Genomic DNA, 25,665 nt, shown 5'->3' on the forward strand with positions numbered 1-25,665 from the left:
TCCCCAAACTTGCCCACCCTCCAACCCCTATAGTACAGTCTCCATCAGCTGCCAGGAATTGTTGCTTCCCAATGTAATTAAACGTCTTTAAGGCGCCTTAACGCAAAAGGAAGTAATAAACACAGAATAAAGTACAAATAAAAATAAAATACAATATTGATAAAGTCACATACACCGAGATACCATGTAGCCACCTCATAGTATCCAAACCTCTATTCCCTCTTTTTCCTTGTGCCATCTACATCCTGCCATATCCTGATGCAGGTTTTGTGAATATTCCTTTGTGCCATGTAACTGTGATCCCCACTGTGGGCCAGTCTTAATGTCCGCCTCGTAGTTTCCTGCTCTTTTGGTTGTATGTTTCCCAACACCAGTGCATTTTCAGTACATTACAATGTTTTCTAAGAACAACCACCTTATAGTAAAGCAGTTCTAGAATCTTAAATTGAGTTTCAGGATATGAATTTCCTATGGCAAGTGTCTGTGGGCCAGATGTATGAAGCCTTTTTCCCGTTCGCTAACAAGCCGATAATCAGAATCTGCCCATTTGCGAACGGGAAAAAGCATTTTGGGATGTATCATCCCAAAAGGCCCTCGTAAAATAGGGAATCGCAAATTTTGATTCCCTATTTTGCGAAGGCGTTTAAGGAATCACAAAGTGTGATTCCTTAAATGCAATTCTGGAAGCACCCAAGTTGTACGATTTTGCCTTAAGAAATCGCAAATTACCACCAACTTCAAGTTGGCAGTAATTTGCGATTTCCTTGAAAAATTCACTTTTTTGCATTTTTCAAAGTACCATGTGGCGCACATACATGCCCCTTAGGGCATGTATGAGCACCACATGTGCACACATGCATATTTCAGGTGTGCAACTTTTGGCACCCTTGAAATTGTATTCGCAATTTGCGAGTACGTATTGGGTACTCAAAAATTGCGATTGTCTTCCCAGGCCCATAGGAATGGATGGGAAGGTATTCCTTAATTGCGAATCGCAATTTGCGAGTCGCAATTAAGGAATGTGTAGGAATCGCAATTATTATTGCGAAACCTACATACATTGCATTTTGCGAGTCCTTAATAGCAAATCTCTAAAATTCGCTATTAAGGACTCGCAAACTGCAAAGATGATAGATCTGCCCCTGTATCTCTGTCTTGTTTTTCAGGGCATTTTAGAAGACATGTTGTATTTCTGTAACCCAGTTCCCCTTGTTCTCAACACAGGGAATGCAATTGCTGTACGGTAGAACTCTAGGACAGTTTTCTACAGCACAAAATAAACAATCCTTGAATTCCTGTATGAATGTATTACTCTGACCCACAACTTCATCTGCAGGGGGGACGCGCTTTGCCTGATAAGATGCCCCATTAGGGGGCCCACCACATCCCTCAAAGAGACCCTATCCAAAGACCAACATAATGCAGATCCAAGATTACATTATTGTAGGAAAGTGCCCCTTTTTGAGGTGGTCACCCCCACTTTTTGCCTGGTATTTAACGCAATTTTGACAGGAGTGCACTGGGTTACTGCTATCCAGGTCTTCAGTGCCAGATCTCTTTCCCTAAAACTGTACAATTTTTCCCCCAATTGACAATACCTTTAGCACCCCCTATAAGGTCCCTAATAAATGTTACCCCTGGTACCTAGAGCAGGGAGGCTGAAGAGGGTCCCTAAGGGCTGTAGTGCGTATTGTGCCATCCTATGGGACCCCTCAGCACACTCGTACAAGCTGCCAATGCAGACTGCGTGACATGGTGCAGAGAAAAGTGAAGACATGGCATGGTACACCTCCCGTGTGCCATGCCTTCAGACACTGAGTGGAATATAAGTAAGTCACCCCTACAGCAGGCCTTACATCCCTAAGGCAGGGTGCATTCTAATACATGGGAGGACATATGTGCATGAGCAGATATTCCCCCTGCGATGTCCATGTCGATTCTTGGACATTCCCAGTGAACAGGGAAGCCATCTTAAGTATATATATTGGTGATTACGAGTTCCCCAGCTACATGTTTGCTTCACTGAAACTGAAAATGTTTGGTATCAAACAGCCCCTGTTAATAAGCTCACACTGATTCCATGATGGATTTTTTAATACATGCACCCAGAGGGCACCTTAGAGGTGCCCCCCTGAAAACCTGACGACTACTAGTGTACTAGCTGACTGGTGTACACCTGCAAAAACAGTGCCTGCTTCAGCCGAAGGTTTTGTCACCTTCCCCAGACAGGATGGCAAAGTAATCAGCTTATCAAGGCAGAAAGCTCCAAATGCCTCTCACGCCTTTAAAATGCGACCCAGGCGTCCCCCAGACAGGGGAAATACCACCCCTTGCGCAGGCCCTTTTGGCACCAGGAGAGGCAGGAAAATTAGCTAGTCAGGAGGAGTGTCCCCTATCAGGCTAGTTCCACCCCAAAGGTGGGCCACCTGATGTGAACACGAAAACTAGTATTCAACCATCTTGGTTTATGGTGGAATTAGGCTCACTTGCTCAGTGTTATGCCCACTTCCCACAGGAAGTGGTCATATAAGGTGAAGGTAAGTAACCCATTGGCTACTACCTGTCACTCCACTTAACGCCCCTAAATTGAGTATTTAGGAGGCACTTCTGATGCCAGGATTTTAGATTTGACGGATCCAGAAAAAGAGGACAAAGAAGAGCCGCAAGAAAACGAGAACTGAAGACTTCTGTGGACTTTTGGCACTTTTGGCACCTGCACCAATCTTGATAATCATGACCGAGTGACTCATGGTGCTGCTGAGTAACTACCAAGCACTCTGGTAGACTGCCAGACCTTCGCAAATTGCCAGCAATCTCCCTTGGAGTGGAGAAGCTACTCCCCTGCAGTTCACAGGTATCGAAGAAGCAGAGTCCAGTTTACCGTTTTGCCGCTCCCCAGCCAGCCGAATGCAGCAGCCCCCCATGAAGAGTTACCTGTGCTCCTGAAGGTCAAATCTGTCCCCCCAACGAGTGAGAGGACACCAGGACCAACTGGAGCCGCACAGCACCAAATCCTGGGGCACCGACCCCTTGCAGCAACCAAGGCTTGTTTAAGTCCAGTCGGGACTCTAACAGTAGTCAGACCGAGCAGCCGTCGCGGGAAATCAGCACTGGAGAAACCCACTTCCAGAGTGGCCCCGCTGTCCTGATTTCTGCACACTCAACCGGTGAGACTGACATATGCGAGGACCTTTGATGCACAGAGCCCAGCTGACCTATCTACTCTGCACATGGATGCCCCAGGGCAGAAAATTAGTAACGGCTGGTGGTATTTTGAACCTTGGCCCCCTACAACCCTAAGTCCGGAAGGAGACCCCCAGAAACTGACCGTAAATAACTGTATGCAACATATGCCTTTTTTTCCCCATAGGAAATCATTGCTGCGTAAAATCTCTTTAATTGAACATTTTGCTTACCTGTAAAAATCGATATTTAAAAAAGTAATTACTTGATAACGAAGTTCTTGGTATCAAAATTTATATAAAAAATACCACTTATTTTCTAAATTTATCTCTGATTGTTTCTTGAGTGCGTGTCTCATTTATTGCCTCTGTGAGTACAACAGATGCTTAGCACTACCCTCTGATAAGCCTAGACTGCTCACCCACTCTACCACAGAAGGAGAGCGTTTAGTGTTATTGTTAGAAATGGTGTCTCTAGTTGGCACCTTGTCCAAGTAGGGATCCTCACTCTAGTCAGGGTAAGGGAGTCACACAGTTAATATAACCCCTGCTTAACCCACTTGGTAGTTTGGTACGAGCAGTGAGGCTTATCTCAGAGGCAATGTGTAAAGTATTTGTACATTCACACAGTAACACAGTTAAAACACTACAAAAGGAGTCCACGCCAGTCTTTAAAAATAGCCAATATATATCTGAATAAAACAAGACCAAAATGACAAAAATCCAACATACCCTAGTCAAAATATCACATTTAAAACATTAAGCAAGTTTAGTCTATAAAAATCAATGGCGCAAAGTACATTAGATGGGTCAAAAATCAAAGACGGTGCAAGGCGCAGGGGAGGTGAGACACCGGAAAAGCAAAGTGAAGCGTTTGGTATTTACTACACAGGGGAGGTAATGCTTTGGTTCGTTACTGACAGGAGAGTTGTTGCGTCGGTGCCTTATGGCTAGGCAGGCTGTGGAGGGGATATGTCTGTTTCTTACTGGCAGAGAAGGTGATGCGTCAGTTCCTTACTGGTAGGGGAGGTGATGCATCAATTTCTGAACACGCGACCTGTGTTCCTTAGTGCGGTGCAAGGTCGATAAAGAATCTGTGTTGAATGATGCGTCAAAATTCTAGATGCGCTGCATCGTTGTAACAGCAGCTAAGCAGGCGCTGAGTCAATTTTCAAGACGTGAAGCAGGTGCTGCCTCTGAATCGGAGCGGATGTCACGGATGTCGGTGACACAGTGCTCAAAATTCATGTGCTGCGATTTTTCTGACATGTGACCGCCAGCTGGGACCTGAGGTAAAAGCCATGGTCGATGCGCCGATCGAGAACCACGCTTCGGGGCAGGCAACGGCGATGTGTTAATCTTTTGCAGCATTGCTTCGAGAAAACAGACGCTGGGAGTCGATGCTTCGATTTTCTCCTTCAGATTACCAGATTCTACTTCCAAGGGTCCAGGAACTGTATTTGGCACCACTTGGCAAGTCAGGACAGTCGGCAGTAGAGCCCAGGCACTGGTAGGTGATTTCTTTGGTCCTGACATTTCTTACCAGGATGCGACAACGCAGACGCCCTTGGAGAACCGTGGAAGCAGGATGTAGAAAGCAAAGTCCAGTCCTTTTACTCCCAGGACTGAAGCAGCAGGCCAGCACAGTAAAGCAACAGGGAGAGTGGCAGTCCCTCCTACATCATCCACCTCTTCTTCATGGCAGAATGTCCTCAGTCAAGACGTGTTCTGATTTTGGGGGGGTCAGAGGTCCAATACTTGTACCCCTTTCTGCCTTTGAAGTAGGCAAACTTCAAAGGTAAGTCTTTTGTAGTGCACAAGACCCTGTCTTTCTCTGACCTGTCTCCAGACACACTATTGTGGGGTGGAGACAGCTTTGTGTGATAACAGGCACAGCCCTGTTTAGGTGTCAGTGACAACCCTATCCAACACTCTAGCTCAGGAAGACCCATCACCCTGGTGATGGGCCACCAGGATGTGCAAGGCATGCCTCAGCTCTCTGTGTGTGACTGTCTAGAGTGAATGTACAAGAGCCCAACTGTCAGCCAACCCAGATGTGTATTCTACAGACAGGCAGAGGCACTAAATGGTTAAGCAAGAAAATGCCCTCTTTCTAAAAGTGGCATTTCCAAACTTACAAATTAAAAACTGACTTCATCAAAAGAAGTATTTTTAAATTGTGAGTTCAGAGACACCAAACTCCAAATCTCTATCTGCTTCCAATGGAAAATTATGCCTAAAAGATATTTCTAGGCAATCCTAATGTTACCCTATGGTAGAGATAGTCCTTGCAATAGTGAAAAATTTAATTAGCAGGATTTCACTATTAGGACATGTAAAACACACCAGTGCATGTCCTACCTTTTAAATAAACACAAGGAGATGATGGACAGTGTTGAAACTTTTTAGACACTCACCGCCAGTCACAGATCTGGGTTGAATCCATCATCGTTCTTTAGCTCAATCCGCCACCCCAGTTCAGACACAGCTGTAAGTAAATCAGTCTTGACCCTGTTCCTTATGGGAACAGTCCAGTCCGAACTGCCAAGCCAGGTTTTCCCTGAACCGGAAACAAGCATCCTGGGACCGGTTTCTGGGTAACATCCCTCATCAGCCAAGCTAGCTTGAACCAAGTGGCAAAGTGAGCAAGTGACCCACACCTGGGCATACCCTGTCAACTTACTGCGAACAAAGCAAACACAATGAGATGATTAAATACACTGTACCTTGCCCCTGGGGCTGCTTTGGGCCTACCTATGGGGTGACTTGCATGTAGTAAAAGGGAAGGTTATGGCCTTGCAAGTGAGTGCACTTGGGCCAACATAGCAATTTAAAACTGCACACACTGACACTGCAGTTGGAGGTCTGTGACATATTTGCAAGGCTACTCATGTGGGTGGCACAATCAGTGCTGCATGCCCACTAGTAGCATTTGATTGACTTGCCCTGGGCACCCCTGGAGCACTTTACTAGGGACTTACCAGTAAATCAAATATGCCTGTCATGGATAAACCCATCACCACTACAGCTTAGACAGAGAACATATGCACGTTAGCACTAGTTAGCAGTGGTAATGTGCCCAGAGTCCTAAAACCAACAAAACGTAGGTCAGAAAAATACAAGAGGAATGCAAAACGTTTGGGGATAACCCTGCAAAAAGAGCCTGGTCCAACAGTTCTCATTCTTGCCTCTGTAAACCAATAAGGGTTGCTTGAACTCTTTACACAGTGTACTTACACATTTCGTTGTAAAGCCCATGACATCTCCCATCACTTATTAAATGAGATTACATGGTCATTCTTCAGTCACTCATGACCCGTACTATACCAGCTACAACAATATCAAACGATTTTGGTCTTCCTCTTTTTTACAAAAAAATAATGGACCTTTTTTAATAAAACAAATTACCACTTTTGAAATTCACCAATTTTATTTTATTTTTCTGGCACAGTTTATTTTAGTTTTTGGGCACAGATACACCATACTGGCTGTTTTCTTTTAAAGAAAAAGGACCTGATTTCCACCCCCCCACTCCCCTCCCCCAGCCTGTAAACACTGGTCGGGATTCAACCTGGTAGTTTTCTCATGCTACCACAGTGTGAGAGAACTACCATTTCCCAGGGGCTCCCCTCACCATAGTGACGACGCAGAGCACACAACGCACCATGACTTAGCTCCATTTGCCCGCGAACCACAGTCGGCCGCAGCAAACTGCTCTAAAACCGATTCCCCCACTGCCACTATCAGGACAAGCTGGGAGAGTGTAGGCATGCAAGTAGGTGTCTGAGGACTCCTGCTACCCTTGAGGACATGAGATTTGGACTCTGTCCCCAGGATTTCGGCACTACCATACCAATGTCAATCTTGTTTTGTGTTTTAATTATCTTGCTGCAACAGAAACCTTCACTCCTTTAATTTTTTGCTTCTGTTTGTTAAAATCTTTTGAAAGTGTGTGACTACAGGGGCATGCTCCCTCACCCCTCAGTAGCAGGACCATTATCCCAGTTGTGGCAAGTGAAAGTATGAATGCTGATGCTGATGCTGTTTTGTCTTGTGTGTTTACTCCGCATGTTACGTGTGTGTGATGGAGGCTACACAACGCATAGTGTAAATTACCAGGTGCATTTTTCAATTGTAGGACAGCTCAGTCAGGCTTAACACATCCCTGTGAAGCTTGCATGTTATGGCACTACCAATTTGGTGACCAAACCTTCAAACAGTTCCCTTATAGTAGACGTTGTCTACCTCATGTTTTTCCTCCCCACATGGTGATTCCCACGTAATACGAATGTCATATTTTAAAGTAATTTATGCTTTGTTCATTTCTGTTACAGGAAAATTGATGCTGCATTGAGGCGAGTGATTTAAACTCTCAGTTCATGCGATTTTAGGACCGCATGCTTTATGTACAAGAAACTGAATAGTAAATGTACACTACACCAGGTCATTTAATTACTTTTACGTTCTGAAGAAAGCCCTGGACTGGATAGGCTGCAGTATAGGAGCTGAAACATATTAGCGATCATTTTAGGGTCTTATATCCTTAGCACCCTATTAATAATGTTTTAACATATACCCTCTTAGACCACTAAGGAAGGGATACCTTGGTCTGGGCAAGGTATTTTTATAGTCTTCCTGGTGGAGCGAATATCAAAAGAGCTCCTTGGAACATGGTTGAGCCCATCCTGGCTTTTAGTGGCCAGGGTGGACCTGATGATGAAGTATGACACTATTAAAGTGTGTGAGGGTTATAATAGAAAAAAGAAAGAGTTAACCCTGCTTCATTACACACTGATCGGGTCCCCATGTGGTATAGGATTTTTCTTTTGTGGGACAAGGGATGCTCCATTTTGTTGTTGTATTACTCATTTAGGGAGAGTGTATCCCTTGGGCCTTTGTCTCACCACAAAGCCTCCCCCTCCCTCCTGATGAACAGAATCCCTACTGGACCCCTCCCCTATCTTTTTGTAATAGTATGTTCGAGGCATATGAGCTGCAGATTACACACTTTTGCATAGATCGCCATCTGGTGTTGGGCCCGGATGTTTGCAGTTTGTTTTTCCTCTTGGAAAGTCTTTGGAAGTCACGAGGTCGGTGACTCCTCCCTTGGTTCGTATTGCGCATGGGCTTCGGCTCCATCCTCAGCTTGTTTTTTTCCGCCATCGGGCTCGGATGTAATACTTCGCGCTCCGGTTCCGAACATTTCCAGTTCGACGATCGAAGCGGAATCCTCGCTCATCGCGGTATTGTTCAGATCCTGATCTCCTCAATCACCTTCTCTTCGACACATCTTCGATTCCAGTCACCGACGGCGGCCTTCGGGCCTATCCAAGCTCCGGTCCCGGCTGATGGAAAGAACTCCATTCAAGAAGTGCCCTCGATGTGGGTCCAAATTCCCCCACACCGATCTTCATGAGGTGTGCAACCTCTGCTTCTCCCCTGAACACGAGGCTCGAGACTGTCCCGCCTGCAAGTCTTTCAGAAGGAACTGTTTACACCAGATCCCTTGCAAAAGACACTTACCAAGGATCCAAAAACTGGACATTTGGCACTCTCTTCTAAAAAGAGACATTTGGACAAACCGGCTCCGCCTCCACCTACAAAGAGGAAAGACTCTGCTACCTCCCCTTTCAGAGTGCCTTCCCCACCTCCTCCACCCTCTACACCTCCGCCCCCTCTGCCTTCTCCACCCCTGCCTCATCGTTCCCCGACCCCGTCTCCAGACCATGATGATCAGGGGGACCCATATTACGATCCAGGGGATGTGCCACAAGACCCCACCCCTACAGGATCCCCAGACCCATGGGACAATTATAATAATCCAGACATTCCAGATGTCCCACAAGATGACCTTTATCCATCCAGGCCATCTCCACCAGAAGACTCATTAGGTTTTCACCACCTACTTCAGAGGGCGGCACATTATCACGGGGTAGAGCTACACACTGACCCGGTAGAGTAAGACTTCCTCCTCGACACCTTTGATACCGCACATAGGTCTACCTCCATACTACCTATGCTCAAGGGGGTAATAAAACATGCGCAGAGGTTTTTAAAGACCCAGTCAGGGCTAGGGTCATTAACCCACGCATAGAGAAAAAGTATAAAGCTGCCCCCACAGATCCTGCCTATATCAAAGGGCCAGCGCCACTAGATTCCCTAGTGGTCTCCACTGCACGGAAGAGGTCAAACTCCCAGGCGTCAGGCGAAGCACCACCACCTGACAAAGAGTCAAAGCTACTGGACGCGTCAGGAAAGCGCACTGCGTCACAGGCAGCCAATACATGGCGTATCGCCAACACTCAAGTGCTATTGGCCAGATACGACAGAGCGCATTATGATGAACTAGAAACCATCATGCACCATCTCCCAGAAAAATACAAAAATAGGGCCAATGAATTAATTCAAGAGGGTAAGACGATAACTAACACCTCTATACGCTGTGCCTTAGACGCAGCAGACACAGCCTCCAGGGCCATTAACACTAGCGTCCTCCTCCGTCGCCATGCTTGGCTGAGAGTTTCAGGCTTTAAACCTGAGGTACAGGCCTCCATATTAAATCATCCATTTGATCAAGAACATCTATTCGGCCCAAAGGTAGATGAGGCCCTCGAGAAGATGAAGAAGGACACAGATACGGCGAAATCTATGGGAGCCCTGCCGTCACAACCTCCTAGGCGCTCCTTTCGCCACTCTTTTTTTTGGGGTACGGCCAGAGGCTACTCCTCAGATAGCGCGTCCACTTCCTACAAATCCCTTGCTCAATCCACCTTCACAAGGGGTTATCAAAGAGGCGGCTATAGGGGCAATAACAAAGGCAGAGGCAAAACAAATACCGCCCGCTCTGCCACACCGCCTACCCAATGACTTCCCCCTGCTCCCTCCAGACCATCCCACTCCGGTCGGGGGCAGGCTACAAAATTTCCTTCACGTCTGGGAGACCATCACCTCAGATAGATGGGTGACCCAAATTATTCGTTCAGGGTACTGCCTAGAATTGACATCTACCCCCCAAACATTCCACCCAGGCAACGCCCAATGTCACAAGAACATTCCACGTTACTAAAACAGGAGGTAATCTCCCTCCTACAAAAACATGCGATAGAAAAAGTCCCCGCCAATCAGCAAAATTTAGGGGTCTAATCCCTATATTTTCTGATACCAAAATGAGACGAGACTCTACGACCTATTTTAGATCTCCGGCCTCTAAACACATACATACATTCGGACCATTTTCACATGGTAACACTTCAGCAGGTACTTCCGCTCCTCTCCCAGAACGACTTTCTCACCACACTGGACTTGAAAGATGCATACTTTCACATTTCGGTACACCATGCTCACAGAAAGTACCTCAGATTTGTAGTGGACGGGCAACACTACCAGTTGAAGGTGCTCCCATTCGGGGTCACAACAGCTCCAAGGGTATTCACCAAGTGCTTAGCGGTAGTGGCGGCACACCTCAGAAGACAGCACATTCACGTCTTCCCATATTTGGACGACTGGCTAATAAAAGCCACGTCCTACAACCAATGTGTACATCACACCGCCACTACAATCCAACTACTTCACCAGCTAGGTTTCACGGTGAACCACCATAAGTCCCAGCTAATACCATCCCACACAAAGCAATACCTCGGTGCCACCATAGACACCTCAAAAGCCATAGCCTACCCCAATCCTGCCAGGATTGCAAGCATTCAGGCTTTGCGTCAAAGATTCATACCTCATCACTCTCTCCCAGCAAGAGTGTTTATGCAACTAATAGGGATGATGGCCTCTTGCATTTTCATAGTGCCTCCTGCAAGACTCCAGATGCGTCCACTCCAAGAGTGCTTAGCGTGCCAATGGAACCAGGCCCAGGGGCACCTGACAGATCTGGTGTTGGTAGGCGGTCGCACCCATCGCTCTCTGCAGTGGTGGAACACCACAAATCTTTCCAGAGGTCGACCGTTCCTGGACCCGGTTCCACAAATAATCCTAACAATAGACGCATCGCGCTCCGGCTGGGGAGCTCACCTATTACACCTCACAGTGCAGGGCACATGGACGCCGCAACAAAAGTTACTCCACATCAACCATCTGGAGTTACTGGCAATCTTTCTAGCCCTAAAATTATTTCAGACACAGATTTTAGGCAAGGCAGTCCTTATTCGCTCAGACAACATGACGGCCATGTACTACATTCAAAAACAAGGCGGCACACACTCTCCACAGCTCTCTCAACTAGCACAGAGCATATGGAGATGGGCAATTCCACACAAAATCTTTCTCCTAGCCCAACATGTCCCAGGAGTCCAAAACACCATGGCAGATCTGCTCAGCAGACAGACGCAGCAGATCCACGAGTGGGAACTTCACCCGCAGGTTCTCCACTCGTTCTTTCAGATGTGGGGGCATCCACAGATGGACCTCGTCGCCACCCACGAAAACAAAAAAGGCCCAAGCTTCGCCGCCAGATACCCACACCCATTGTCCAAAGGCAATGCGATATGGATGAACTGGTCAGGCAAATTTGCGTACGCCTTTCCACCTCTCCCACTAATTCCATTAGTGGTGCGAAAGCTACAACAGCACTCCCTCACACTGATTCTAGTAGCTCCAACATGGGCCAGACAACCGTGGTACACCACACTGCTGAAACTCTCGGTAGTGCCACACCAAAAGTTACACCTCTCACCATGCCTCCTAACCCAGAACCATGGAGAGATCAGACACCCAGCTCAGCTCAACCTTGCGATCTGGCTCCTGAGATCCTAGAATTCGGATACCTTAACCTTCCCCCTAACTGTATGAACGTCATCAGAGAAGCTAGACGCCCTACCACTAGAGCCTGCTACGCTGCAAAGTGGAAAAGATTTGTTGTTTATTGCCATAACAACACAATGAACCCTCTAGACGTATCTATACAGCACATCATATGCTACTTACTCCATCTACAAAGGTGTAACCTAGCATATACATCCATTCGGCTACACCTCGCAGCAATTGCTGCTTACCTACAAAACAGACAGCACCTATCGCTTTTCAGAGTGCCTGCCATTAAAGCCTTCATGGAAGGCCTCAAACGAATAATTCCCCCCAGAGTACCACCCTCACCTGTGTGGAACTTAAATATAGTTCTCACAAGGCTAATGGGACCGCCTTTCGAACCTTTGCATAAATGTGAACTGCAATTTCTCACATGGAAAACAGCTTTTCTTGTAGCCATCACTTCCCTTAGAAGGGTCAGTGAGATGCAAGCACTTACTATACAAGAACCTTTTCTCCAAATGCACCAGAACAAGGTTGTCCTCCGTACCAACCCAAAATTCCTACCCAAAGTCATTTCCCCCTTTCATCTAAACCAATCGGTAGAATTACCGTTTTTTTTCTCGCAACCTCAAACTGTTGCAGAAAGGGCTCTACACACGCTAGATGTTAAAAGGGCCTTACTTTACTATATCCAGAGAACACAACCTTTCAAAAAGACCAAACAACTGTTTGTCTCTTTCTCTCCACCACATAAAGGCAACCCCATCTCTAAATCAGGGATAGCTAGGTGGATTGTAAAATGCATACAGATTTGCTACCACAAGGCAAAACGCACGCTATCTGTTCCCCCTAAAGCCCACTCTACACGAAAGATAGGGGCTTCTATGGCTTTTCTAGGGAACATCCCATTAGATGATATCTGCAAAGCAGCTACATGGTCAACACCGCACACTTTCACTAAACTTTACTGTGTAGATGTGCAAACCAAGCAACAAGCTAGTGTGGGCCAGGCTGTACTAAAAAGACTATTTCAAACCACTGCAACAGATACCGGTGGTCGCCGCTAGGGTTGGGAACTGCTATATAGTCTATGCAAAAGTGTGTAATCTGCAGCTCATATGCCTCGAACGGAATATTCTACTTACCAGTATGCATCTGTTCTTGGCATGTAGAGCTGCAGATCTACACACGCCCACCCGCCTCCCCGGCTACCTGTATCTGTTCCAGTCTATCTTATTTAGATACAACACACATGGGTTTCTTCACTATTATTACTACGCTCCATCTTTCCCTGTTGGCGTAAAACAATCTGAGGATGGAGCCGAAGCCCATGCGCAATACGAACCAAGGGAGGAGTCACCGACCTCGTGACTTCCAAAGACTTTCCAAGAGGAAAAACAAACTGCAAACATCCGGGCCCAACACCAGATGGCGATCTATGCAAAAGTGTGTAGATCTGCAGCTCTACATGCCAAGAACAGATGCATACTGGTAAGTAGCATATTCCTTGTAGAAAAGTGACCCTTTTTGCATGGTTACCACCCACTTTTTGCCTGACACATGATGCATTTTTGACTTGGTGTGCCCTTGGTCCCTGCCAATCAAGTTCCCAGGGCTCGTATTCTTTCCCAAAGCTGTACCTCTGTACCTGAAATTGCCATATCTCTGGCCACCGGTAAACCCCTTGTAAAGGGTACCAAGGTCACTGTGACCAGGGAAGGCCTCTGAGCTGCAGCACCTATTGTGCCACCATTAGAGGCCCTGTACCTTACACCCACACACTGCCATTGCAGGCTGCGTGTTTTGGTGCAGAGAAAAGTGAAGAGTCAACATGGCACACATCCCTGTGTGCCATACCTGCATCCCACTGCCTAGGGCCTAGGTAAGTCACCCCTCTAGCATGGTGCAGGTACAGTGGCATGAGCACTGTATTCTTGTAGTGTCCAAGTCCATTATTAGACATTGTAAGTGTAGTAAAGCCATAAAGGGTATATGGTCTGGGAGTTGGTCATTACTAACTCCACAGTTCCATAATGGCTTTACTAAAACCTGGGAAGTTTGGTAGCAAACTTCTCTGCACATTTAACCCACACTGATGCCAGTGTGAGATTTAATGTAAGATGCCCCCTGAAAGACTACCAGCCATGGTGTGGTTCTTGAATGGCTGCTTGCCATTTGCCATTGCTAGACAGGTTTCTGGACCCCTGGGTAGGGCACCTCCGCTCTCTGGATCTCGAAACAAAGCCCATCCTGGGCAGAGGTATCATGCCTCCTCCCCCAGGACGGGCTGGGTCCATGAAAAGGGAAGCTTCAAAGACCTGGCGCCTTTGTAAGCTGTCCCTGTCTTTTGCTGCCCTCAGCAACTGGCTCCCACTGGTTCTGACCCCCACTTAGGGCAGGAGAATCAACGGGAAACCGAGCTAGGAGGAGAGGTGTGCCCACTTTTGCCAACCCCACCCCTCAGATGGGGAGGCGAGGTGAAGCACACATCTCAGACCCCTCCTTCTTGGTGATGAGGGGACCCAACCAATTAGGAAGAGGCTCATGCCCCCTCCCACTGGAGGGTGGCATAATAGGGGGGTACTCACCCCAAGGAAGGGACCCATTGGTCTCAACCTTCACACCCCTGTAACGCCCCTAAATTTAGTATTTAGGGGCGACCCTGAACCTTGACTCCTCTGATTCGAGGAAGAAAGAAGAAGCCCCTAAGAGCCGTGCTGACCCAGGAAGAAGAGGACACCTACTGCTTTGGCCACAGCCCTACCGGCCTATCCTGACTCCGACCGGCCTACAGCAAAAAAACTGGCATGTCCAGCAGCCCACCAGAGCCCGGAGGACCTGCTTTTATTGACCTTCCAGACTGTCTCCCTTGAGCACCGGATTTGCTCAACTACGACTCCAAGACCAGAATCCGGACCCAGGCGGCTCCGTGGTTCTGCACCCAACACCCACGACCCAAGTTTGAGTGGCCCAACACCACGAGTAGGTCTCCCCAGCGATCCTGACCTGGGATCTGGTGATCTCTGGCCTCCCTCAACCTTCAAGACGACGCCCACAGCCTTAACCTAAAGGGTCCCTTCGGCTGCGACCAGAGCTGGTAAGAAGTCCCGACACCAAAAGACACCCCTTCATCCAGCACCCCCACGGCCTTGGGTGTCCAGGCATCCCCAAGAACCCAACTTACCTCTCCAGCCTGGTAGTCACCTTATAGAAGTCTCCCTGCCCGAGCCTGCAGCCTCTTTGCCGAACTGGAGCTCTCCATTGGAATTCACTGGGTCCCTGACATCCCCTTGGCACACTAAACCCAGCCTCCCTGTGCTGCTTATGGTGCAGCTCCTGTGCTGATTGTTGGCCTCTGCAGTGCTGACCTTAACGCCAGGAGCTTTGCTCCCACACCCGAGTGGCCTGCTTGTAAGCAGCCCCTGACCAAAGGCCTCCTTAGCCCCATTGGCTAACGTTGGGCCCCTGCACCCGGCCGCCCCAGTGACACTGGTGGTGCAATTTGAGTGCCTACCTAGACCCTGGGTAACCTTGGTCCTAACCCCCAAAACTCCCACTCGTAAGTCGTTTACTTACCTGAGAAACAGCTAACACTTTATCACCATAGGAACCAATGTTTGTATGAAAGAAAAAGTAACTAAACTGAAAACCCTAAATAGTCTTACTTACCTTGTATTGGGAGATCCCCGGTGTGGTATCTAAGCATACCACCCGAGTAGTCAATGTAATCTAAAAGTATTCCAAAAGTAATTACTATGTAATTTGAACAGTTTCGAATGCCAATACAAATCTGTTACGATTGCACATTGAACCACAACTGCATTTCCTTGTAAAATCTTGCATTTGATAGTATTTTTTTAACTTACCTGTGCCAAGTCCTGCTTGGTACTAAAAATATAATACAAGTGTACATTTTTTTATACTTGCCCAATTGGTCTGGATTCAGTCTGAGTGTGTACACCAGTCTTGATTGAGTGAATACAATAAATGCTTAACACAACCTCAGGATAAGCCTAACTTCTTGCCCGAACTACCACAAAGAGAGCTGTTAGTATACTTACCTAATTTAGCCTCTGCTGTACCTCTGGGGACTCCCTGACTCTGTGCACCCTATACCTTACTTTCGTATAGTATAGACAGAGCCAGCTTCCTACAGTATTCCTGAAGAGTGCCTGGGTGACCCCACCCCTCCTCTTGGTCATCTGTGAGGGTATATACATCTCCTGTCTGTGAAACTGCTGAATAATTGTTTATACTGTAGACCTAAGATCCACTGAAGGAGTTTGATTTGAAGGTAATCCTGAGGAATCAGAAAGATGTGCATGGCTATTAGGCTTAAAGGGGTGTGACTTGGCCATTAGACATAAAGGGGCGTGGCTTGACCAGCCAACAAGGTGGGTTCAAACTGAACCAGCTTCCACTTGACGCCGGTAATCCAGAAGAATCCTGCCTCACAAGGGCTCAAGAGCACAAAAAGAAGCGGTGGGGTAGCAACTAACACAATGCAGAACCTACCAGGTAGAGAAGAAAGCTGACATGAAGTCTCTCTCCTTGGCAACTGAGGGACCCTGCTGGCAGGCCTGGGAGCTCCGAATCATCTGGTGGCTGAGACAGCCAAAGTAGAAGATGGGGGAGTGGGTGGGAGCTTGGGGCGAGAGTTCCAACTAGGAATGTGGAGACTGCACACTTCACCAGGGCTCTCACTGGATAAGGCTTCTCCAGCTACCTATAAGTAGCTCTTCTGTGTGCAGCCTAGTTAATTAAATTAAAAGCCTTTGCTTGGTTGAGATAATATATTTGTACCAAAGTTTGGAAAGCATGTATTTGAAACAAACTTGTGTATTATCAGAACTCGTAAGCTGATGTTTGAAAAAAATGGTTGAATTTCCCAAATATATTCAAAGCTGGTATTTGAGTGATAAAAATCAGATTATTAACTTGGTGCTAGGGGCATTGCAGCTATATCTGTTACATATTACCAGAGTAGAGGTATTTTTCATTGTCAAAGGATATTTACATTACAGCTGGCAACCATGCCTGATGCACTGAAGTGCTCTCTGCTGGTAATATTTGTATATAGTGGCCACTAGTGTAATCCTGTCTGATGTGTTAACTACCTCTAATAATATTAATAGGGTGGGAGGATTTTAGTTGAACATAAGTAGCTCTTATTACAGAAAATGTTGGAGACCCCTGTGCCCGACTCTGTGCTGGCAGCAGCCTGAGGCTCTGCCAGGAAAGACAAGGAAGGACATGGTGCAGAAGAGCCTGGTCTCATCTACCACTTTGGTGCCTGGCAGCACCTAGAGATGCAGACAAGTCCCAGCAGACATGTGGACTTGAAAGATGGGTCTGGCTCCAGAGACTGTACCTGTGATGTTGATAGTTGGTGAGCAGTGAAACCATAAAAGAGCCAGTTTGTCATGCCTCCTTACAGACTCCCTCCACAGTGAAGAAGGGCAAAACCTTTTCTCAAAATGAGATGGGCTCGCCTGCGGGTGCTCGAAGTCACACCAGTGGTCTTTTAGTGAGAGCTCCTCACCCCCAGGACTAACAGTTGATCTTTTACTGAAACTGCTGTGACAGGGATGTTGCCATCCTTTCTGATCCCAACTCGTGCACCTGTGAATCTAGGGGCCCTCAGAAAGGATCAGAGTACAGTAACAGAGTCACTCAAGCAGATTCTGTGCTGAGGATATCTAAGAGACATCTAGCCGCAGATTTCTTACTTAGAATCCTCCCCAGGTGCCAGACTGGATCCGGAATCTTTATTCCCCACTGTACGCCTGCGTGCCGGCAGAGGGCGTTGTGTGTGTGTGTGTGTGTGTGTGTGTGTGTGTGTGTGTGTGTGTGTGTGTATATATATATATATATATATATATATATATATCCCCAACCACCTTCGATCTGGGGTCTTTTTCTTAAATTATCAATGGATGCTATTATTTGCAGCTTTTGAAGTCAGGTACTCCTGCACTTGAAGTCGGGCAAAGCATTGTGCTGGAGGGATTCCCTTCGGTTGGACCCTTTCCTCTTCTTATGCTACTGTATTTTATGGTTGTTGTAGGAAGGTAGGATCCTTCTGCATGGTTACCCCCACTTTTTGCCTGGTGCTAAGCTGATTTTTGACTAGTCTGACTGGGATCCTGCTTATCAGGGCCCCAGTCTATCTGCTTTCTACCTAAATTGCTGTGTTCAGTAACTAGGTACATCCCAGATTGGATACTGGGGTTCCCTTGTCAGTCCCTAGTATATGGTGCACAGGGCATAGGTACCCCAGAGGTCCCCCATGGGCTGAAGCATGTATTATGCCACCCAAGAGGGACCATTCAAAATAGACCTACAGGCCTGCCATTGCAGTCTGTGTAAGTTGGTGCTTGGACCACTTACCAAAGATATAGGTTTACTGTATCTAAGGGTCACTGCACTTAAAACCTATGTCACCCCTATAGTAGGCCTTTACAGTCCTGAGGGCAGGGTGCTTTGTTCTAAGTGAGAGGGTGCTCCTGCATTAGCAAGACACCCCTACAGCCTCCGGAGTCCATTCTTTCAGGTTGTGTTAGAAATGGGGGTCTCTAGTGGGCAATGGTTTGCACCTTGTCAAAGTAGAGACCCTTCCTTCTAGTCAGAATAAGGGAGTTACACTCCTAAAATAACCCCTGCTTACCCCCTTGGTAGCTTGGCACGAGCCGTCAGGCTTGTCTTAGAGGCAGTGTGTAAAGCATTTGCACATAACCAACAGTAATACAGTGTAAGCACTAAAAAAGGACACCACACCAGTTTAGAAAAAAATCCAATATTTGTATATACTTAAGACAAGACCTCTCGTTGAGCTTCCATAAGCACAGCGTCAGCAGGCGTCGGTTCCAGAGGTCGGTGCAGGAGTCGTTCGGCCCTTGAAGTCACATGCGTTACAGATCGAACACCTTGCAGTTGAAGTTAGAAGCGCTGGCATCGGTAGGCGTCAGGTGCTGTGGTGCGGCTTGCGAAGCCCTCAGGTCGCGGAGCGAGCAGCGGCTCGGTGGCGGTGAGACCAGGGTCACAGTGCGAAGTGATGCGGTGCTCGTCGCGGTGCTGGAAGGTCGTGGTGCAAGCAGCGGCGTAGTCGTTGCTGAAGTGCTGGCGTCGGCTGACGAACTGGAGTCGATGGCGTCTGTAGGCCAAGGCTGCGGTGTGGGATGAGGGCTGTGCGTCGTATATCTTTATGAGCGGTGCCCTCCAACCATGTTGCAAGCAGCGGCGACGATTTCAGCTTGGAGCGACGTCGTCGGGGATACCAAGGCGGCGGCGCAAGGCAATGTGGAGTACAGTGCCCACAGGTCGCGGTGCGAGCAGCGGCTCGGTGGCGGCGTCAGCGTCGGTGAGACCAGGGTCGTGTTGCGGCAGTGCCTTCAGGACACGGAGGTGGTAGCGGTGTCGTAGACTGCATCGGGTTGCTTTTTCTTCTGTTGCAGCACAAAAATTCAGTTCCCAGTGCTGAGGGCAGAAGAACTTGAAGTCTTTGCTCTTCCTGAGATTTCTTGAACAGGGGGCAAGCTCTACCTCAAGCCCTTGGAGAAACTCACAAAAATAGATAGCAAAACGTTCAGTCCAGTCCTTTCACTGCCCAAGACCGAAGCAGCCACTGCAGGCCAACACAGCAAAGCACTAAGTGGTAGTTCCTCCTCACAGCTTCTCCAACTCTTCTTCTTAGCAGTCTTCTTGGTCCAAAAGAGTTCTAAAGTTCAGGGGTTTGGGCCCCACTTTTTGTAGCCCAAAATCCTTTGTCCTCTCAGGCATAGTGTGTCTATGCCCAGCCATAACCAGTTCTGCCCTCTCAGGTGTGGCTTCCTGGTGGAGACGACATTGTCAGAGGCAGACCAGACCCATTCAGGTGAAAGGAAATCTCCTCCCCCTACTCTAAATGCAGCCCAGGTCTATTCAGCCCTTTCCTGACTCACCTAGACTATCTGGAGCCACTGCTCCTCCCCAGCCCCTGTCATCCAAAACCCAGACAGTCAATCCACAACCCCAGCAGAGGCCTACTGGATGGCTGAGCAAGAAAATACCTACTTTCTAAAAGTTGTATTTTCAAACAAAGAATGTAAAAATCCCCTTCACTAAAGATGCATCTTTAGATTCTGAGTTCAGGCATACTAAACTTTGTATTTCTACCTAGTTCCCAGGGCCAGTTATGTTTATAAGATGGTATAAACAAACTCCCCATTCTGTCCTATAGGAACAGGTAGCCTTAATAGTCAAAAACTAAATTGGCAGTAATTCACTATCAGGACATGTCACACACACTAGGTAATGTCCTACCTTTCACATACACTGCACCCTGCTCACAGGGGTACCTTGGGCCTACATTAGGGGCGACTGACATGTAAGAAAAGGGAAGGCTAGGGCCTGGCAAGTACTTGCCAAGTCAACATGGTAGTCCCAGACTGCACACAGGCTCTGCAATGGCAGGTCAGAGTTACAAAATCTAGTGCTGCAGCCCACTAACAGCATTTGATTTACAGGCCCTGGCACGCTAATTGCACTTTACTAGGAACTGACAGGTAAATCAGAAATGCCAATCATGGAAACACCAATCCATAACACAGTTTACAACAATGGCACTTGCACTTTACCACTGACTAGCAGTGAGAAAAGTGTGCGGAGACACTAAGGCAGCAAAAACAGAGTCAAAACCAGGGGGTCAGAAAGCAGAAACTCAGGGGAAACATGCCAAAGGATGCCAAGTCTAACAGGTTGTCAATGAAGCAGCCATATACCATATAGAGGGGCACCTCGCAATTACGCGATGACCATCTCGAAACTGACTGCAACGAATCCCATCATGTTTTCTATCATGTTAGAATCGTACCTCATCGTAAACAGTGTGGGAGGTATGATACCAAGCACTGGAAGAACCCTCCGTTAGGCTCTCAGTGTTCCCGGTACCAGCCTTCTAGTCCCGGACAGCACAAAATGGTTGCTGCCAACCAGAGAAACATTTCTGCCCTCCTGCTGCTGAGCCAAGCTCAAGCAGAGGAAGGTGGAACAATATGTATCCTGTCACAGGGAGGTGTGACCACCTCCCAGATAGGATTTAGTGTAGTAGGGCTGGGTGGGTGCTCTTACCAGCACCTGGAAGTCTGCATGAGGGGCACATTTGGTGTCCCTGTGCATAGTCCAGTTCAAACCAGTCCTGAAAGTCGTTGGCTCCCGCTCTGGGGCGAAATGGGACAACGGACATGGGAGTAAACTCCCCTTGTTCAGACCCTCAACTGGGAGGGTCCCCTGAATCGTCCTAACTCTTTCCCTTGGGTACTTAAGGGCTTACCTGAGTGTAGGCCCCAAGATTCTTCGTAGGATAAAATTCAGAAAAGATTCCACTGCACTTCTACCGTCTGGGCACTCTGAACTTCACTGGACTTTGCTTGGGCCTGACTTTGACTCCCTTCCAGTCTGCTGCATCGGCTGTGCCTGTGCATCATACAGGAACCTTCGAAGGCCTGTAAAGCAGCAAGGACAACCAAAGGAGTCACTCCCCCGCATTCGCAGGTACCACAGCACTGCTGACCGGTATGCTGAACTTGAGCTCCTACGGACTACGAAGGGTTCAACAACACAGGAGGTGGGTTTCTACATCCCTCTAGGCCCGAGCTGTCCTCTCACCCAGGTTGAGGCCATTATCCCTCGTGGGGGCTGCAATACCTGAACCCCTGTGTACTGTGTACCTCTGCAAGTGCATATGCATGTTGGCAATTCTGTAACAAGTGCATTGGGTTCGAAGTAGCCCCAACCTCTGGCAACTTCTCCTGCAAAGTTCTTCAGACACATCGCATCGTGTGCTCTGTGGCCTGCTGTTTTGTAAAGCTGCCCTAGCTCCTCCTGCGACTCCAGTGCCTTCGGCCTGTGGAACCTGTGGAGGGTCATTCACGTCTTCTTTTGGCTAACCCTGATTGCTTTGGGCTTGCTCTGGCTCCCCTGCTTTTGGTGGGTCGCATGGACCTTGCTGGTCCCCCTCTTGCAACTTCTTGACTTCCTGCATGGGTTTCTTTTGCCAAGGCTTGTTGGTGCTCCCGCCCGACACCGACTCCTCAGCACTTGACATCCTTCATGGGACAGCTCGTATTCCGACTCCTGGTTGTCCTCTGAGTCGCTTGGTCCCCACAGCTGCAGAGTTAAGGTCACCAACATCTTTCCTGAAGCACCAGACATTGTGGGCAATCGTCTACCGAGCCCCTGGTCACTCCCTAGTGACTCAGACTCTGTGCCTCTGCTTTCAGGTACTCTCTTCATTAAGAATTCACGTTTGGATTCCCACTGACACTTTCTCCTCTTCCAGCAGTGGCCCTTTCCTGAAGTCCTCCATTGGGTTCGACTGCGGTTTCCAACACCACTCACACCTATGCATCCAGCTTCCTTGGTGTAGATAACATGGGTACTAGGGTATCAACCAGTGGGGTGGCTCTCCAACCTTCTTTCTTCCACGGGGTTTCTTCAGGGTCCACTGGGAAGAGTCCTTAATCTTTAAAAATCCAACTGCGACTTACACCTAGAGTTGTACGAAGCCCGCGGTCGTGTTCTCACACTGCACGTGTCCTCCGTGTGGTTCCTATCTACTTACCTTGGTTGGTACCTTGGGTCCCCAGCGATTCTACAGCCTCTCAACATTGTTCTGACTCGAGTTGTGGTTCTTATACCACTTTCTTTGTATATGGTTTGGTCCCCCCCAGGGGCCCACTGTGTATTAGTGCTATTTACAGTGATTTCTTTGCCATCGTATTGTGTGCTTTTAGTCTATCTCCATATAGGAGCTACTGTAACGTACTAGATAGTGTTATATAATAAATACATATTTTTATAAATACTTTGTGTGGTTCTCTTTCATTTAATCTATACTATAAGATTGCATTCTGGTAAAACAAGCTGCGTTACACTCCTTCAAGACTAAGCCTGAAGGCTGCTCTCCACAGCTACCATTAGAGAGCTTTCTGTGTTTGTCTAAGACCTCTTAAAGCACCATAAGGGTTGTCTGGACTGGTGCAAGGTGCCCATTTTAATTAGTGGACATCCTATATCAGGCCAGCTTCTTAGTTTTTTTCATGCGCCTTCCTTCATTCCTTGGTGGAAATGAGTCTGTTTTCTATGTGCTGTACTGCTCCATGTCTGTATGTAACCATATCAGTACTTTGTACCGTTCTTTTCTGTCACTTTCATGTAATTTAATGAAGATATAAGTACATATCTAGGTTTTGTATGTATACCGAATGATATTCTATGTCTATATTTCCATGTATATGAATATTTTATTGATTTCCTAGAGATCTTCTAGTCTCTAGCTTCATTTTTAGGTCGAGCCTAGTGCAGCGCGCCTGCGCTACTCTGGCGAGACTTATAGTAAGGGGGCTTTAGAAAGCTCACCACACGCTCGTGAGTGCGGCCTATTGTTTGCGGTTACCAGCACAGGCACCATCTGTTTTGAATTATCGTGCCCAGACGCGTGCGCGATAATACAAAACAGATGGCCTGGTGCTCGCTCTCACACGCACCACTCGCGGGACGCTGCATTCCCTGAATTCCTTGTTTTTTAACTTTCAGTACGAAGCTACACATCCTGGCGCTTTCACTTTTGATCGCAGCCCTCGCACTACCACGGCCACCACGCTTCAGTGAATGCCAGACGATTATTAATTGGAGAAATGCTTAAAACGTGTAGCATTAAGGTATTGCCATTGGTAGCTAAGTTTCATGTAGAGCACAGGGAAGCCCCCGTTACCACTCATTAAAAGAAAACTCCTCCCTCGTGCAGGTTCGTGCACAAGCAATTTTCTGAAAGCTGTGATGGCAAAAATTTTCTTACTTGCACCTTAATTACTCACTGTAGTCGTTCTTTCCTCCTATACCACCTTTTCTTTCCACTTTCATACTTGCCCTTCTCCATTACCTTTCTCTCCCTCCTTCATTCCGCACACCCCGCCTGCCTTCTGTGAGCCATCCTGCTCTACGCAGTGCAGACATTGCCTTCTTTTCTTATTTACGGCTTTCAAAATACAATGCTTCAAAATTCCCAGATCCTTGCAGCCCCCTTAATGGGTTATCTACTTTTATTAATCTCCTCTGGCTCTTGGGTTTACTATTCTCATGATTTTCCTCCTCCTTGGCTGTCGGAAGGAGAGGTGGGGTACAGGGTTCTGTCGCCAACTGCAGCAATTCCGCAGAGCCACAAAGCCTGCCATGTTCAGGAAGCCCAAACAGGGACGTGGATTCCACTTGGCTATAAAGGCACAATAATTTGAAGAAAAAATACTCGATATAGATGGCTTAGTTTGTGTATGTTCCAATTTTTTTTCCAAAAAAGTTTTGATTGTAGAATTTGGCTGTTTAAAAATGCCCTTGTTTTAGTAAAGAGTTCTGGCCCTTTTATCATGTGGTTTATCAGTATTATAAATTGTTTGGTAATGCTGTTTAGTTTTACATTTGTGAAAACCTGTTGGAATATGTTTTTAAAACTGGATTGGAGTATGATTAAAAGTGCTCTAAGGATTGTAAACACACATTTTCACATTTGATTTTTATTCCTTCTACTGCAACTTTTAGCTGAATGTTTCTATAGCACTTATATGCTACTGAATTGCACTTTTAATGCGCTTTAAAGAGGAATGTATTGTTCGAGGCATATGAGCTGCAGATCACACACTAAGCATAGATCACCATCTGGTGTTCGGCCTGTATGTTTGCACTTGTTTTTGTCTTGGATAAGTCTTTGGAAGTCATGAGATAGGTGACTCCTCCTTTGGATGATAGTGCGCATGGGCATCGGCTCCCTCTTCAGATTGTTTTTTTCCGCCATCGTGCTCGGATGTGTTTCTCGCTCTCCGGTTCGGAACCGTCACCGATTCCACTCTCGATGCGCAATCCTTCATTCTTCACCGGTATTGTTTTCGATCGCGATCCTTAGTCATAGCGCATCTCTTCAACATCGAAGTTCTCGATTCCGGTCGTCAACGAAGGCCTTCGGGCCTACCTGGGCCTTGGTATCTGGCTCATTGAAAGGGCGCCATTCAAGAAATGTCCTCAATGTGGGTCGAAATTTCCCCACACCGATCTGCATGAGGTGTGCAACGTCTGCTTGTCTCCGGAGCACGAGGCCAGAGACTGTGTAGCTTGTGCCTCTTTCCGCTCAAAGACCGTTCGAGGTCGTCGAGCCAGGAGAACAATGGCTCGCTCGTCGGCACCCATCCCAGATGACATCTTCCAGGAGGGCGTCGATGTACCAGAACAGCAGCGCAGCGCCTCCGAAGTCAATGATTTCGATCTCGAGGACATCACTCCTGGGCAGCGGGTCGTAAGTAGACACATCGACCCCGATCCCCTCCCTACACCATTGAAAAAGGCTTAGGTCACACCTTCACCTTCGGGCCCAGGTGTGCACCGAGAGACTGCTTCCCATGCCCCGCCCTCGGGCCCGGCAAAGAAGCCTACTAAGCCTTCAGGCGACTCGGGCTCGAGTCAGTCTACCATCGGTACCGAGCGGACACCGGCACCGAAAAAGAAACCGCCCTCCTCCTCCATGCTGATCGCTGCTCCACGTCCAAGCACTCTGCACCGAAATCTACAGGCACTGCACCATCGACTCCGAAAAAACACTCGGAGCCGAGCAAAAAAACGATCCCTAAAGCTTCGGATTCACACCCTTCGGAGCCGAAAAAGCCTCGGATTCGAAAAAAACCCCGGTGCCACAAGCGGCCACAGA

General features: G+C 47.6%; 1 protein-coding gene across 1 annotated transcript in view; it reads left to right on the forward strand.

The window, feature by feature from the left end:
- Positions 1-25,665, forward strand: part of SMC5 (structural maintenance of chromosomes 5) — a 680,994-nt gene that overhangs the window by 373,621 nt on the left and 281,708 nt on the right. The window lies entirely within an intron of this gene.

This window comes from Triturus cristatus, chromosome 2_1 (assembly GCF_964204655.1).
Source record: "Triturus cristatus chromosome 2_1, aTriCri1.1, whole genome shotgun sequence".
Classification (NCBI taxonomy): domain Eukaryota; kingdom Metazoa; phylum Chordata; class Amphibia; order Caudata; family Salamandridae; genus Triturus; species Triturus cristatus.